This window comes from Cervus canadensis, chromosome 22 (assembly GCF_019320065.1).
Source record: "Cervus canadensis isolate Bull #8, Minnesota chromosome 22, ASM1932006v1, whole genome shotgun sequence".
NCBI lineage: Eukaryota > Metazoa > Chordata > Mammalia > Artiodactyla > Cervidae > Cervus > Cervus canadensis.
In genome coordinates, this window is record NC_057407.1 from 29407421 (window position 1) to 29423829 (window position 16409).

At 41.2% G+C, this 16409-nt stretch overlaps 1 protein-coding gene across 9 annotated transcripts in view; it reads right to left on the minus strand.

The window, feature by feature from the left end:
* FOXP1 (forkhead box P1) overlaps positions 1-16409 on the minus strand; it is a 616998-nt gene that overhangs the window by 167369 nt on the left and 433220 nt on the right. The window contains exon 1 of one of the 9 annotated variants that reach the window (XM_043443254.1): positions 2437-2852. The exons of the other annotated variants lie outside the window; for them this stretch is intronic. The gene's annotated coding sequence lies outside the window, so the exon portion shown is untranslated. Of the gene's footprint in view, positions 1-2436; positions 2853-16409 lie in introns of those variants that run through there. 9 annotated transcript variants of the gene reach the window in all.

Genomic DNA, 16409 nt, shown 5'->3' on the forward strand with positions numbered 1-16409 from the left:
AGGGTGTGGACGCAGGGGGCAGCCCCTGCACAAAACCATGCTGTAGTTATTATAAAATGTGCCCGTCTGTGCGTGTACACGTAGGTCAGTGCGTGCCGATGTATAAAGAATGTCACCATGCACTGATGCAATCCCTGCCAGAAGATGAAAACAAAGAAAAAACATTTTTTTTTGGTTTGCTTGTTTAAAAAAATCTACATTTCATGTAGACTCGAGACTTTCCCAAGGTCTCTAGAGGACTTGATCTGAGACAGCCAACAGCCCTGCAGGTCATAACAGTAAAGATGGAAAGATGTTTTGAGGGTATCTTGGAAACCTACGAGTAGACTCTTTGAAGGATACCACCTGCCTGACACGTTTTAAGAGAGAAGCAAAACTTGGCCACTAATAAAATGGTGCTGCTCACTGGTTACAGAAACCCTGGCATTATTTTCCTTTAGCTGAGCTGTTTACGTTTCAATGGAAAGTCGTAACATAGCCTTCAACAAAACTGTAACAACTGCTGATTTACCCAATGGCATCGTTATTTAAAACACACACACACACACACACACACACAAATACATTCTATCTCTCTCACTCACACACATCATAAAAACAGAGCTACTGAGGCAGGCATAACTAAGGAAAGCATCTAGAAAAGCCAAACTACAGCACAACTAATCCTGGGAAATCCTGTGCCATAAAATCATCCACCGCAATAGATTAATTCTCAGTAACAGCTGGGCAGACTCTCAGAAGGCCTGCAGGCTCCTGAGTCTTAAGGGTTAAATTGGTTGCCTTAAAAAAAAAAAAGAAAACGACACATATAATTTCCTTTTATCATAAAACAATGCATTTATTCTTTTCTGTATGTCTGTTAAAGGGCACGGCTTTCTGAGTGGAAAACAAAACAGAACTTGGTCACATGTTTATTTGCTTCAGCTACTCCCTTCCCCTTCTGATAAATAATCAAACATGCCATCCAGAAAAAACAAAACCAGCGAGCTGGGAAATTTGATGGTCATCAAATAGACTGCGATACCAAGAAAAGCAGCCCACTGTTCCCACACTGGGTTTTCGGCCCCCACACCTACACTAACATCTGAGTAAATATCTCCAGTCACTCTTTCCATTTTCCCTGCAATTACTCCTACTGTTATACAAATTGTCCTTAAGGCAGTCTCAAACATAATTTTTTTTTCTCACAAAGTAGAACAACTTCTGAACATGAAAAAAGTCAGCCCAGCAAGAGCCATACGCATACACACACACACGCACTTACTTATTTTATGTATTGAAATGTTTCTTCCTTGAGAGGTGGGGGGACAGTGGCGGAGCCTACTTCTTTTTCTATTCTAATAGATGGCTGATTTAGAGGTTAAAATTTAAGTATATTTAGTCTGGGGACTAGCAAACAAGGTTTAGAGTAGTAACAATTCCCTTCAGATCAAAAGAGCTAATTTTCTACTTCCTGTCTATTCCCTGACCAGTACATAGTAAAAAAAAAAAAAAATTAGCACCTGGCTTACCAGTTATTCCGAAGTTGGGGGTCAGGGTTGGGGGAGGGGTGTGGGGAGAGAGGAGGGGAGCCCAAGGGATATCCACATCAGACAGGAAAAGGTGGAACCTTTTTAAAAAAATGACAAACCATGTCTTGAAAAAGTCATTTCAAGAGAAAGGACCCAGGAGCACCCACATGGCTCTTGGGCACAGACAGAAGCAGCAGCCCGGGTCCGACGGCTCTCCCTGCCATCCTAATTATCCACGATGAGCGTTCTGAAAAGACCCTTCCCACATCAAAGTTAACAGCCATCTCAGAAAGTGAGGCGGGCTTTCTCTTTCCTTTTCGCAGTGCACTCCGTTTAAACAATAGTAATATGAATGAGATAATGACCGTGCTTGTTTCAGCAGTCTGACTTTTATTGGCATGAAATTGGTACAAATATTATCAAGACCGATGCACAAACGACGACGGGGTCATGATGCATGCATCGAGGACAAGCCGGCAGACGCAGAATTACCAAGGCACCATCCCCACACCCCCGACTCCTGGTGATAACAGGAAGGAAAAGAAGGCGACACAAGACACCATCACAAACAAGCAGAGTGAGGTTCTAATCTCCGTTCAAGCCCCTAGACTGGTCCTGACAACCCGCGGCTGCTGACTTAGCTGAGACTACCCGAAGACACATTTGAAAGCAAGACTGAATCACTAAGGAGTCAGAAGGATCACTAAGGAGTTAGAAGGAACCGGTCCTCTCAAGGCTCTAAAAAGAAAAACGGCTTTGATGGGGGTGGGGGTGGGGTGGGGGGAAGAACAGTAAACAAGTTGGATCATCTAATTTTGCCCTTCAGAGAATGTCCGTGCAGGAGTGGATCCCTACTTTTAAAAGTTTCACCCAGCAAAATGTTCCGTTTTTTGGGTTTTTTTTTTCTTTTCCTCTGGACACTTACAGAGAAAATGAAGAGTTTGACCGAGAGAGCTCACACTGTCTGCCTCTGGATTTCCGTCTTCTTGCTGTCGATGGTTCTGGCTGTTTCTGTGAAGCGGGGGTTGCCGAGTGGTAAAAAAGATGTTTGAATAAACAGGAAGTCCTGTGCGGCTGAAGTACACTCGAGGAGAAAACACACTGGAACATTGCCCTTTGTAGGCAACCTCAGGGACGCTTGCCTCCACAGTAGCTGCCTGGGCTCTCACTAAATGACAAAGAAACCGCAAGAATTCCTCAAGTAATTCTTCACTTTCAAAGTTGAAAGATCAGTTGGAGCTTGCAGGTAATTTTCAAAGTTGCATTTAGCACTTAAAGAAATCTATTCAGGCTACACTGTATCTAAATCACTCCAGGTCTGCAAGCATGGACAGAGCATCAGAATTGCGCCCTGGCTAGTCCAAGCCCTAGCCAAACACAGCTCATTCACCCAGACAAACACACAGCGACCGGGGTTTTGGAAAACCTGCTCATGAGATATTTTTGTGATGACATTAACATCGGCAGGATGCCTCAAAGGGGGGTAAGAATAAAGGAAGAAAGAAAATTCAGATTCTGCAGACTTTAGAGGATTTTGTCACATGTATTTTTAAACAACACATCGCCTGCATTCCAGGGACATGCCCTTGAGCTTGCTTTTGCTGCTCTTCCTTTTCTCTGCAATCAGCCCAACTACCTGTTTATCTCCAGATGCCTGGTTTGTCTACGTGAACACTCTGGAACCCCCAAACTAATTATCAAAGTCCTGTCTTCTGTCACCCGAGTAACTTGACAGATATTGTGAAGAAAAGTAAACTGCTGAAGGCAGAGAAGTCAGCTTGAAAAATACGATGAAGAGTTGAACAGCCATATTCAAAGAAAGAAAAAAAAAAAGAAGGGAAAGACGAGGGGGAGGGGGAAGAGGAAGAAAAAGGATCCCTTCTAAAAACGCACTGCTGCTGTGGCAATGCTCCTCTGCCATGGAAGCAACTGATTCGTTACTGAGCCTGGAATGCTGGACTGTCTGTCATCCAGGTGCTAACACTCGGCGAAAATAACTCATTGGGAACTGTCAGTGGGATGTTTACATAGGCCCCAATCTTTTCTTCATAGAAGGAAATTTTTTACTGGAATTCATCTTCTTTTGATCTCACATTCAAAGCAACGGCAGCTTGATAGACATTCAAGTCTGAAAGCAAATCCAGACGCTGAAGATAAACCGCCAGAATATGACAGGCAGAAGCATCTAAAGCTTATAAAAACCAAGAGAACAGCATGTCGCCTGAGTATTACAATAGCAGAAATCAAGAGGCATATTAGGTGGAACTGATCAGCCACAAAAACAGTTCAAAAGGCAGATCAGAGAAACAGAGGATGAGGCTAGAAGGAAAAAAAAGGGGGGGGAGGGAATCTGGTTTACTGCCTTACCTCCCTTCTGAGCCCTGCAGATCTCAGATGCCTGCCTCTCCACTTTTAGAAGGGGTGGAGTGTCCAATTCAAATGTTCCTGTTTAACTCAGCCAGTCTAGTTACAAACGCTGCAAATGACTTCCTAGCAATCCATTTCCAAGGGGCAAGGGAGACAGACAGACCTTCAGCTTGCTCAGTGTCCAGCATGCGGCATGGCATCAGCGCCGTCTGCATCTGATTTGTAACTCGGTTTCAAAAGGCACACAGCCTGGGCGCCAGGAAAGCCAGCCCTCAACAGGAGAGCTCTAGCGCTTGGAGCCCGGGTGAGAGGACTCTAAGCAGCCCGGTTACCTAGAAATGGCTCATTACCGAATGAACAGGAATGCTCCGGACTCCCGTCACACAGATAGATGTGTTCAGGGCAATGGATAGAGAACTGTTCGACACCTACTCGCTTTGAAGTCAACTAAGGCAATTTCATAAAGGAATTATGGCAAGAACTTTCTTAGAGGCACACAATTATTTCTTTTAAAAATAAGCCGCTTATTCTAATTAAAGTCAGTGCGTATAATGAAAAAGCAATTCTCCCAACAATTTTGTGCTTAGAGCTGTTTGTTAACAAACACTGAATGTGAACCAGCAGCATCAGGTCAAAGGACCACAGAATTCCAAATTGTAATTTAGCCTGCGGTTACTCCTGACTGCAGACACCTCCAGGGAGTACAGAGCCAGATCTTTCCTGCAGCACCCATGGATTTTGAAAATTAGCCCCTCCCCTCATCTCTGCATAATAACCCAACAGCGCAACGTGGATTTAAAAATCTACTAACCAATTTAAAAAGCTGTAATCAGTTTAGGGTTTGCCTCACGCAAACAAGATTCCTGGGTAACTAAGCTACACATTCGAAAAACAAACAAAACAAACAAACACAACGAAAACCCTCCCAGATTCTGAGCCGATTTTGCTAAAAGGCACCTTCGGTCACGCTTTCATAGCTGTCTGATGTGCTAAGTTGGTCATTTGTCTTTAAACTGTACTAGTTCAATATATGAAAGTTGTCACTATTCTTCTACAAGCGTTTTAAAAAAAAAAAAAGTTGCTTTTAATACTTACTCACCAAAGTCTGCCAACTAAATATTCGACGTTGCTATAATGGTTCCCTTTACCCCAAACTGGGAGGTTTACCATGTAAAGCGCAATGCAAATTCCTTTATATATTATAAAATGCATCTTTCCTCTGCAAAGAATGCTGTCACCCCCACGGTGATACAAGGAACAGGAACACTTCATTTCTCACGACCATTAAAAGTCTTTTTAAAAAATCTGCCATGTATAAAGACCTTCATTAGTATAATTAAATGACTGTTGGGGTTTTTTGATACAAACAACTTTTGATCTGTCCTTTAAAAACCTCATAACAATATCATTAAAGAGTTACCATTTTTAAAAGAGAAATTGTCTGCTTAGGGCCATGGAAGAGTAGCCATGCTCTGGGCCGCTTCCTCTCTCTCCCTTTCAGACTTCTCCTGGACTTGAATGTCACCGTAGACCTTGAATCCTTGAATGTGAAATGGCTTCACGCTAATTGCTCTAATTGCTTGAAGATGTGCAGGCAGGTGAAACCTGATCCCCGTGGCCATTGTAGAGACCAAGAACAACACTGGAATGTTTACACAGTGGTTTGATTTTAATAGACAGAAGGGCTGAGTTTAAGACAGCAAAAACACAGCTAATAGGTGACCCCTTAATGTAGTCCTCCTTTAAAAAAAAAAAAAAGAAAAGAACACACAACAAAAAACAATTTCATGTTCTAAAAGGCAGTGTCCTAAATGCCAAGGTTATTTGCTTGACTCTTGGAGTGAACACACGTTACGTTGCACCTGACATTTACACCCGAAACTCTACCCCGAATACATTTTTTTTTTTTACCTTAAAACAAAAAAGCACTTTATATGTCAGTCACCTTACAAACAGATTATGACTGTATGGTATTTCCAAGCAAGTGCATTCATTTAAATTTTAAATTGAATATTTTTCGCTCTTGTAAAACTCTTGGTCCCTTAAAGGAGAAGCCTTGCATCTCCTTTTTTATCCCCTTGGTTCTTCTGCTCCCCCTCTGCCCCCCACCGCCATTTACGGTATCTCTGACCCATGTACATTCCTGGATCGCAGTTAAAGTTGAATCCAAACCCCCTCCTGTTGGTGCTTTAGACAAATGTGCATCCTTTTGGTACCTCTTTTCTTTGTAACTACTCTGTGGGGCTGTGGTCTGTTTCTCATCCAGAGGGGCTAAGGCAGCCAGGGGAGTGGCTGACATAGTTATTCAGTGACAGTGGCCATTCTCTCTGGATATTTTAATCAACTGAGATGGATACAGAGGTTTGACAATGGCTCCCCAGAGCCCTCTCTTAACAGAGCACAAATGTAACCAATGCTGGACAGGAAACACCCTGCAGCAGGACCAAGATAAAAATACAACAGCACCTATGAGGTGTCAGTAACAAAAGGAAACCCACAGAAGTCGGGGGAAGGTTTAGACAGGTGTTGAGACAGACATATATGTACATCAAGGATCTGAATGTGCAGGAATGTTTCATACAGGGCCAAGCAAACTGTGAAACAGGAAGTAAGAATTAAACCTATTACAGAATAACACAAAACAGTGAAACGATTTTAAGGTTAAGCTGGGCAATTAAAAGCAATACATACATAATATGCCTTGTAAATAAGAGCAGAGGACAGGGAACACCCCACAGAGCTGGAAGCACATTCAAACGGCTATTCTCTTAAGTTATGCTGTGTATTAAACTTCTAATAATAAATATAAAATGCGGAAGAAAGGGGAGGGTGGGAGTCCTTTTAAAGTTATGAAACACTTTTAGTTATATAAGCTAAGTAATAAATATAGGAGCTTCTATCGCCTGGACTATTTGTCCCCAAATCCTGCAAGACAAAATGGTGAGACAAAAACTACTGGGTAGAAACACCCTTTTAAATTGCTGGTGCCTGACACACACATTGCATACGCTCACACCTTGTTCTAAAAGGTATAATCTCCTATGAAGACCGAATTCTTCCTTCTCCAAAAAAGGAGGGGGCACAAGTAACCATTTATCCATTTAAAGATTAAGTATAAACTAGTCCAAGCCAGTGAGAGGAACATGGAGGGAAAAAGTAAACAGGCCCTCACCCCCCACCCCGAAAAGAGTTCCCTTTTGCAAGCTCCATGCGGTGAGTGCCTGGTACCAAGGGCGGCCCCGTCCGCTGGAGGGGTCAGGAAAGCTATGCTGAACCGACAGGTTCCGTTTACAGCAGGCCAGAACTTTGTTTGGATATACTGGCCTTGCTCTCCGCCAGCTTAACAACAGATGGCTAGAAAACTTTCATTATGCTGCACAGGGCTGAACTGCAAACAATCCAGAAAACTGTGAAAAGTTTAACTCCCTCGAAACCGATGTGCCAAACCAGGGCCTACCCAAAGCCAGCGAGCCAGTGGAGGGCCCAGGGGACCTTGGAAATGATGGTTAAAAACAAGAGCACTTGCTCACTGCCCCCATCAACTCAAGGCACCATTCCAGACCCCGGAACAGCAGCAACCCACCCAGGTCTTGAGTTTAACCATTCAAAGCCCAGACCTTATAAGGAGTTGTACTGACGAACCCCCCTTTTCTTTCCCCTAAAATGTACTGTCAGACTTCCCCTCCCTTTGGGCAAAAGAAAATCTTCCTCCAGACAGTTCCCCAGTTCCCTTCCCACTTTCCTTCCCTCTAGAAATTGGGAGGATGAGGTCAAATAGTCTTCCTCTAACACCCAGATTTAAATATGATTTATCCAAATCTGTCTATAATTTAAATATTCATTAAATCGATTCAATCACATGAACCCTAATATCTCCTAATGCTCCGAGACAGGTTATAAATGCACCTTCAAAGGTTTAATTCAATTGGCAATCTGAGAGGTCTTACCACTGGAAATGTGTTATTTCCATATTATTCAAGAAATGAACAAATGTGTTTTTCCACAAATGTATTTGAGAAGCTACCCTTTCCTGTTATTGAAAGAAAATTGTGTTTATTACTCCTTTAGCATAGTGTAAACTCATAAACGTCAACAGAGAGTACAAGGAAAACTGTCAACTAAATATTGTTTCCTTCATGAGCTGTTCTTCCAAGTCAATTACGCCTTTCAACTTCTGGGGCATTGTATGATAAACTGGCAGTAAAAATCATTCACATTAATATACCATGGTGCCTTGCCTGCAAAAGGTAATTAAAGAAGTAAATGACTCATAAGAATAGACATATTAGCTGCAAAATGAAAGGCAACTGAGCTGCCACATAAAAATATGTACCATTAAGATACTGCATTTTCATATTCCTGTAATCAGCTTCAGTAGACTAATGCTTATTTAATCCAGTTCTGTGCTAAGTCCATCAACAACTGTTTTTTGCTGTTTTCTCCTTGACTGAACATTATGAGAGCAGGTTTGGAATAAATACTGCAATGAGATTTTTGCATCGTCCATTGAAGAACAGGTTTTTACATTTTAAAATCGATTTTTCTTTCTCTGAGAAATACAAAGTAAAAAAGATTACTAGTGGAGAAATATATATATAAATTATATTATATAAAATATGTATTATTATTATGTAAAAATACAGAAAGACATGTCTGCTAGCTGGACATGCCTCTTTAAATGGTAGAACATTTCAGGGAAATATTTGTTTCCACAATCACTGTTTCTGACCCACACCATTATCCGCACAAGGGGAAAGGTATCATGCCTTTACTTGCCAGATCTCTGCCGAAGTGCTCCCTTTTGCTAATAATGTCTCCATCAACATGAAAGGGCAAAGGCAGTTAATCCTCTGGCAGGGATGGTAGCCACCTGATTGCATAGAATCTTCTGGAAGAGAAGCGACTGCCCCTTAAATTAGGTGCGAATTTCCATTGTATGGTTTCCAAACTGACATTTGGCTTCCTTCTTCTCATCCTCCATTTCAGCCTTCCCTCGCCAGGCCAGCCAACCCACAGGACAACATCATCTGCATGGTCAGAGAGTTTCCACTCAAGTTGCTCACCTCCCTGTTTCTGGAATCCAGATCTTGACGAGTGAGATGCATCCACCGTTTGTACTACTCATATTTCTGGGAACATGTAGGTACATTAACTGTCTTGGAGGCTGGGGAAGTGTCTATTCTTGTCGTGGAAATTAGGGCTCTCTTTTGATGACAAAGATGCGGGCCTAAGGATTTGCCAATTCAGTTTGGGAGTTTTAGCTTTCAGAACTCTTGCAATGCCTCCCAAGCTCATGCCAGCAATGAAAATCAGCCTGGAAAACATTAGGATATCTGTCTTTTATCATGTTTGCCAGCAATTCATTCACTTTCAATAACATCTACAGGCATCCAGATGAGATCCTCTAAGTATCAAAAAATCGGAAAGAGATTCTTCACTTCTTTTCTCCTTTTTTTTAAGGATCATAGATTTTAAACGGAGGCCAATATTTCTACCTAAGTTGCACCTTCTCCCTTTCCCCCCTTCTGTGAGTACATAAATTTCTGTGGCTTTAAAACTGATGAGCAGCTAGCCAGGCCCTCAAGGACAGGCCAGGATGTGAGGTCGACCATACAAGGACCCTCTGATGCTTATTTATCTTTTACTGGTTCTCAGAAATGCTGGTAGCCTCTCAGATTTAGACTAGATCTTTCTTTGTAATGTACCAGTGCCCCAACAATCGAGCAGACATCACTTGGAACCACAATTAATGAGCTCTAGTTCTTTTCCTAATTAAGGAACAAAGGTTCCTGACTGCACACACACGTGCAAAGAGAAGAACAGACTTCTAATTGCTTCAAAATGGGATTTTTTTCGTATTTAGGAAACATAATGGAACTGGGAATGAAGAGCATTTCTACCATCCTTTACAAATGAGGCTTTACAAAATATTGTTAGCTCTTCTTAACACCTTATTATCAAAAATGGAAAGTTATGAATACCATGCAAGGTAACCTTTGTCTTCACATGAATTAACCTATAGGTACCAATACAATGATACAGGAATTAGCTTTTAAGAATACACTGAAAAAAAAAAAAAGAATACACTGAAAAAAAAAAAAAAAAACAAACCAACAACAAAATAAAATAAAAGACCTTTCTCTGAAAAAGAAAGGCGAGAAGGCAGCTCCTCTGAGTCTGATATTACTCAGACCTTAGCAGATTAGGATTCAGACGTGTAATTAAGAAAGATAACCCCAGTTTTTATAGTAACTAGGGGCTGAGAGAAATAGGAACTATCTCTCAAAAGTGTTACAAATACACCACACTTCTAAATAACCTGCAATGCCTGGAGAGTAGACTCACTACCAAGGGCATAGCTGCTCTTGGGGAGGGAACAGTAAATGACAGACTGGCGTTCAAGTCCATTAGCTGCTATGTGAGAGCAGCACATTCACTAGCACGCGACCTGTGAAAAATCTTAGATCTCTTTAAATCTTTGAATTGGATTAGTGCATTAATTCTTAAGAACTGCAATCCTTCAACCAAGTCAAATTACCCTCATTAACAGTGGAAAAACTGCCTCTGCAATAAGTTTTTTAAAAAAAGATATTTATTACCTATAATCACTTTCAGATACTTCACCTAGAAATATGATGAATGCAGGCTAACAACTTTGAAAATGGCAGCATCCTGATTTCGCATGTTAATTTCAGATTAAAAATAAAAATGAAAGGTGCATGGCGTTTAAATTTTTTTTTTTTCACATCTGCAGGGCATTTCCTTTTATTATATTATACCCCCTGATAAGAAGTGAACAGTCCCATTTTACAGGAGAGGAAACTGGGACCTAGATAGAGATGTTGAGCCGACTGTCCAAGTTCTCCCAGCTAATCTGGGGCACAGGAGTCTCCCGGCCCTCGGTTCTGGGTTCACACTGCAGGAATTAAATCAGAAATACAGACTTCCAATGCCACTGCAACAAAATGACGCATGGACTCCTCTAAATCACACTCAGGGAATTAAAAGGCAGGCAAAATAAATGAAAAGACAGGAATGCAGCTTTGAGTGTAGAAACCATCCACATAATAAACAAAACAGATGCTGGCTCTATGCTCCCATCACTGTATTTGCTGATACTGTCTAACCGGCCCTGAGAATTCATCAAATAAGTGCTTTTACAGTGGTAGAAGAAGAAGAAATGTAAATTGATCTATTCTGCTCTTGTTGCTCCCTAAAATAGTCTCCTCGGAAATGTGAGAAGAGCTTGACTGATTCTGAACAACTTCTGGTACTTTATGGCAAATTAGCTCTTTGAAGGCCCACTCACCTCACTTCCTAGGCTCCAAGGATACTACTGCTCCAGTTCTATCACTTCCCAGCACAAGCTGGAGTGGGTGAGTCCTCCACCAAAAAGAGGAGCAACTGGGAAGGGCTTGGGTGCAGGAAGCCAGTCTGTGTTTAGTGCAACACATGATTGTTTTTTTTTTTTTTTATCATATATTAAGGAATGAGAAGAGGTGAACATACAGACACAAGTTGCTTTTCAGAACTTGCTAGTGACCAATACTTCTAAAGGGCTATAATAAAATGCTAACTGGAGTTCATAACAAAAACCCAGAGGAGTACAAAGGCTCTGGAGTGACTTCTGAATCAACAACAGGGGGGGAAGAAAAAGGTAGATAAATTGTGCTTAGTATAGTTGTACATAAAATACGTTGATGTCAAACTAGGTAGTCTCTAGTTAGTATATGATGATAAAAATCAAGTAAGAAGACTGTTTCTCTAATGACCCTACAATCTACCATAACCCTTTCTTTTATAACAATTTCCAAAAAATCAGTTGTTAAGATGAGCACTTCAATTCCATGTCAGATATGCAGAGTCTAATAATGGAAATAACATTTATTAATCTCAGTGTGAGTCAAGCTTTTGCATTCACTGCCCATCTGTCCTTCCAATGACCTTTCAAGGCATGAATTATTGTACTCATTTTCCAGAGGAGGAAAGTAGGGCTCAAGGAGGCTAACTTGCCCAAGGTCAAATGGCTTCTAAGTGGGTGAAGGACTGCTTGGAGGTGAAGGTGAAGCTTAGGGGAAAATCAGAGAGAGGAGCTGTTCAAAGGTGAGCCGGGAGGAAACAGGCCTCCGTCCTGAGGCATTAAAACTTAGCAGGAACCTGTTCTCCAAACATCAGGTGGTTTGTAATCTGCAGACACCTCACTCACCTCCTATCCAGTGGCGCTGCCTATTTCAAAGGACAAGATGGAAACTGTTCCTCTTTGGCACCAACATTCCTCAGAATCTCCCCTCTTTCAAGATCTTTTTTGTTGTTGTTGTTGTTGTTTTTTGTTTTTGTTTTTTTTTTTTCTTTCAAGATCTTTATGACAGTCATTTGGGTGCTTTTCACACAACAAATGCTTTAGCAGTGACCTCATGATTAACTTGGTTCACTACTCTAGCAACTTTTCCAAACAAATGTTATATTACCTTTTCTATAAAGCCTTCCATTTACACATCATTTTTGATGCTTCCTCTGAACAAGCACAGTCTGGGCACGAGGCCTATGAAGGTTCCCCTTGCAAGGTTTACAGTCTATGAGAAACAGATAAGATATTGGCAATCCACAAATCCGGAAGTAATTAGAGAGTCATTACAAAGGACGCCTGAATAAAACAATTTAACGTACTTGTCCTTCTTAAGCTACTAGGTAAGGCCATCAAGAAATTTGTCCATGAGGAGGTGGTATTTAAGGTAAGACCTGCAAGTAGACGGGGAATGACACAGCCCAGGAACGGAGAAAGTTCAAGGAGATGGAAAAGAATAGGTTCCAACAATGGTAAAAAATGTGAAAACAATGCTAAAAACTTACCAAATAGTTAGTGACAGTTAATTGTGTTGTTCAAAAATACTATGCCTACCTCATCTTTTTTGCAATTCTTTTAAGACAAAAAGCTTGCACAGATTATGAATATGCTTTTAATCAAATGGCCTAATAAATACAAAACGCATCAGGTTGGCAAAAGACAAAAAGGAATTTATGTAATTACTACTAAAAAATAAAGGGATTAGAGTTTAGCCCTTCTTCCCGTCTTTACCTCTTTATAATGCTGTAATGCATTGGTGATAGGCAGAATTCTAAGATGACCTTCCACATCCCTACCCTTTGTTTCAGATATTCAATCAAATACTATCAAGGTATTAATCTGAAGGGTTTTGCAGCTGTAATTATGGTCCAAAATCAGCTGACCTTAGGAGAGGGAGATAATTTGAGCAGACCTGAAAGAATCATATGGACTTCATATTTTGCAGTTTATATTAGGGTTTAGGGATCAGAAACAGAGCAAGTTCAACATTTAAGAGTCAAGAAAGATGTGATGTACCAATGTTGCCAGAGGCGATCACATGGAACTGTGGGCAGCCTTTAGTAGCCAAGAGTGGCCCCGGGCTGACTCATACTAGCAAGGAAATGAGGATCTCAGTCCTACAAACCCAATGAACTGAATTTTACCAAAAACCTGACAGAGCTAAGAAGTAGATTATTCTCCAGAGCCTCCAGACAAGAACTCAGTCTGGGTAACCCCTCTGACACATGCAACCTCCTAATGCTCTGAGCATAGAAGCCAGCAGCTCTATGTCTGGACCTGTGGCCTACAAAACTGAGAGCAACAAATGGATGTCCTAAGCTGCTACGTTCATGGTGATGAGTTTACACAGCAAAAGAAAATCATTATACGTAGGAAAAAAGATGAAATTACATTGCCTGTATCTTAAGTAAATGGAACAGTTTCTCTTATTCAAAGAGTAAACTTAAATGGAAGAGAGGACGGGAGAAGGGGAAAAGGAAAAACTGAGCTTGCTTTCCAGTCCTAAAAGGACCAATGTGGTGAACTAGGACAAGCCGCTCACTTCTCTGTGGGCCTCATCTTCTGTTCCTGAAAAAAGAGATGATGATAATGGGAAGTGATGAGGGGCATCTTTGAAGAACACAGAGTTGAGGACTTTGAAAGCTGTAAAAGCACCATTCAAGATGTGATGTGGTTTTGGTACTGCTTTCGTGAGTCTTTTTGATTTTTAGCTCGTTTTTCCAATTATTCCAAAGACCTGTGTTAATACTGATCAAGAGACAAATATGGAATCATCTTTGGATGAAGAAGAAAAGGAGCATCCCAAACCATTCTGAAGCATCTTACAGACCATGCAGAGGGGTGGAGACACCTTCCAGGAGAGAAGGAAAGAGAGGTCAGCCTGGGGCCCTGGGGAGGAAAACCAGGTCTCCCATCTTCCTTCCTCCATCTGTTCCACAGTCATCTGGAAGGTGGAGCCAGATGGCCTGGGTTCAGATCCCAGCTTCACCCCACCCTGATGTAACTGCCTGTGCTGTGCTGAGGTTTTCACTCATATGAAAGGGAAGTCATGACACTACTATCTTCTAGGGCTGCCATGAGGAGTAAGTGAAATAATATATAAACTGCTTCTTAGGACAGTGTCTGGCACTTACAGTAAGCACTATAGAAATACTGTTGTGTTATTATTATTACTATTGGTAGGGATGCCAGAATAGAAACTACTTTTCTTCCCCCCAAAAAGTCTGTTCTTTCCCAAAGGGAATTTGGAAAAATTTGGAAGATGGGGCTCAGGAAATACTGGGTTGGCCAAAAAGTTTACTCTGGATTTTCTGTAAGATGTTATGGAAAACCCTGAATGAACTTTTTGGCCAACCTAATATGCAAAAATATATCCATAAAAAGGATTTTACCACTAATGCCTTTTCATGGTACACTATAAAACCCATCTAATCTCTGAGGAAAAAAGTGAGAAAACCCCTCTGCAGTCATGATTTTGCCACATAATTTTACATTTGCTCAAAGGGGAAAAAAGAGACTATCAAGGTCTTTGAAACCATGATTTATTGCTTTTCAACATGTAGTTTTGGCAAAGCCAGAAAAGAGGATTCCCCTGCTGAAAGAGCAAAAGGAGGTAAGGAATTTCAGCCAGGGGGTCAGAGGCCAGCGCAGCCAGGAAAACAGACATAAGTAAAACAAAAATAAAGGCTGACTTTCGCCTGTGAGTGCAGGGCACTGACTTCTTTCTCATCCTCACTGCTTTACTTGTCACCTTCCTATGAGGGCTGGGGAGTAAACAATAAAATCACTCTCCTGAAGTCACCCTGAGGGGGTAAGGGTGGCCCCTACAAATGACCAGGGGCAGGGGTGCAGAGGCAACTTACCCAGAGCAAGTGCTGGGTCCCCACACCTGAGCAGCAAAGGATGCCTGGCACCCAGGTGAGGTGGGAGAGATTCCCAGGCAGAGAGAACTCCAGCGACCTGGAGTGTAGAGGACCTGACAGGAGGGGCCAGAATGCCAGAAGCAGCTGTCTGAAATGAGACAGATGCTGCAACTTGCAGAGCATGTGCACAAGCTGGGGTTCCGGTTTCTTTCTTTTTAAGTTACCAAATAGTGAAATTGACTCTTGGGGTGTGGGAGGTGTACAGTACCCTGAATTTTAACACAGGTATACATTCATTACACTCTCTACCACGGTCAGGATACAGAATAGCTCCAACACCCTCCAAACTTCCTTGTACTTCCATTCATATTCACACCCTCCCACCATCCCTAACCCTCAGCCACCACTCATCTATTCCCCATCACTGTAGTTTTGCCTTTTCAGGAACGTCATATAAATGGAATCATAAAGCATACAATCTTTTGAGATAAGCATCTTTTACTCACTCCAATGTCCACTGAAGCACTATTTACAACAGCCAAGACTTGAAAGCAACCTAAATGTCCACCAACAAATGAATGGATTAAAGAAGATGTGGTACATTTATACAATGGAATATTGCTCAGCCATGAAAAATAAGGAAACTGTGCCATTTGCAACAACATAGATGAACCTAGAGATTATCATAGGAAATGAAGTCAGAGAAAGACAAGTATCATACAACATCACTTGTATGTGGAATCTAAAAAAAGATACAAATGAACTTATTTGAAAAATAGAAACAGACTTTGAAAACAAATGTATGGCTACCAAAGGGAAAAGGTGAGAGGGAGGGATAAATTAAGACGTTTGGATTAACACAGACACACTACTATATATAAAGTAGATAATCAACAAGGACCTACTGTACATCACAGGAACTATACCCAGCACTCTGTAATGATCTATATGGGAAAAGAATCTGAAAAAGATATAGATACATGCATAAAAAGATATATATATATAATTTAATTGCACTTTGCCGTACATCTGAAACTAACATTGCAAATCAACTATATTCCAATATATAAAAAAACTAAAAAGTAAATAAAAATAATATCTTTTTTCTCCAAGTCAATACTTTGTCTCTAGTCAGGGATTGTATGTGCAATCTAGAAAGTTCCTTTAACACTATGTTAGGGAGGAAAGACAAGAAGGATTTTAGGGTGGGGGCAACTTATTAAGAATGAAAAAATGCAGCCTGGACTTCATGACCGGGCCCAAAGTCTCCAGCACACAGGACAAAAACAGGGTGTTCTCATGGCATGCCAGGAGCTTGTGCAA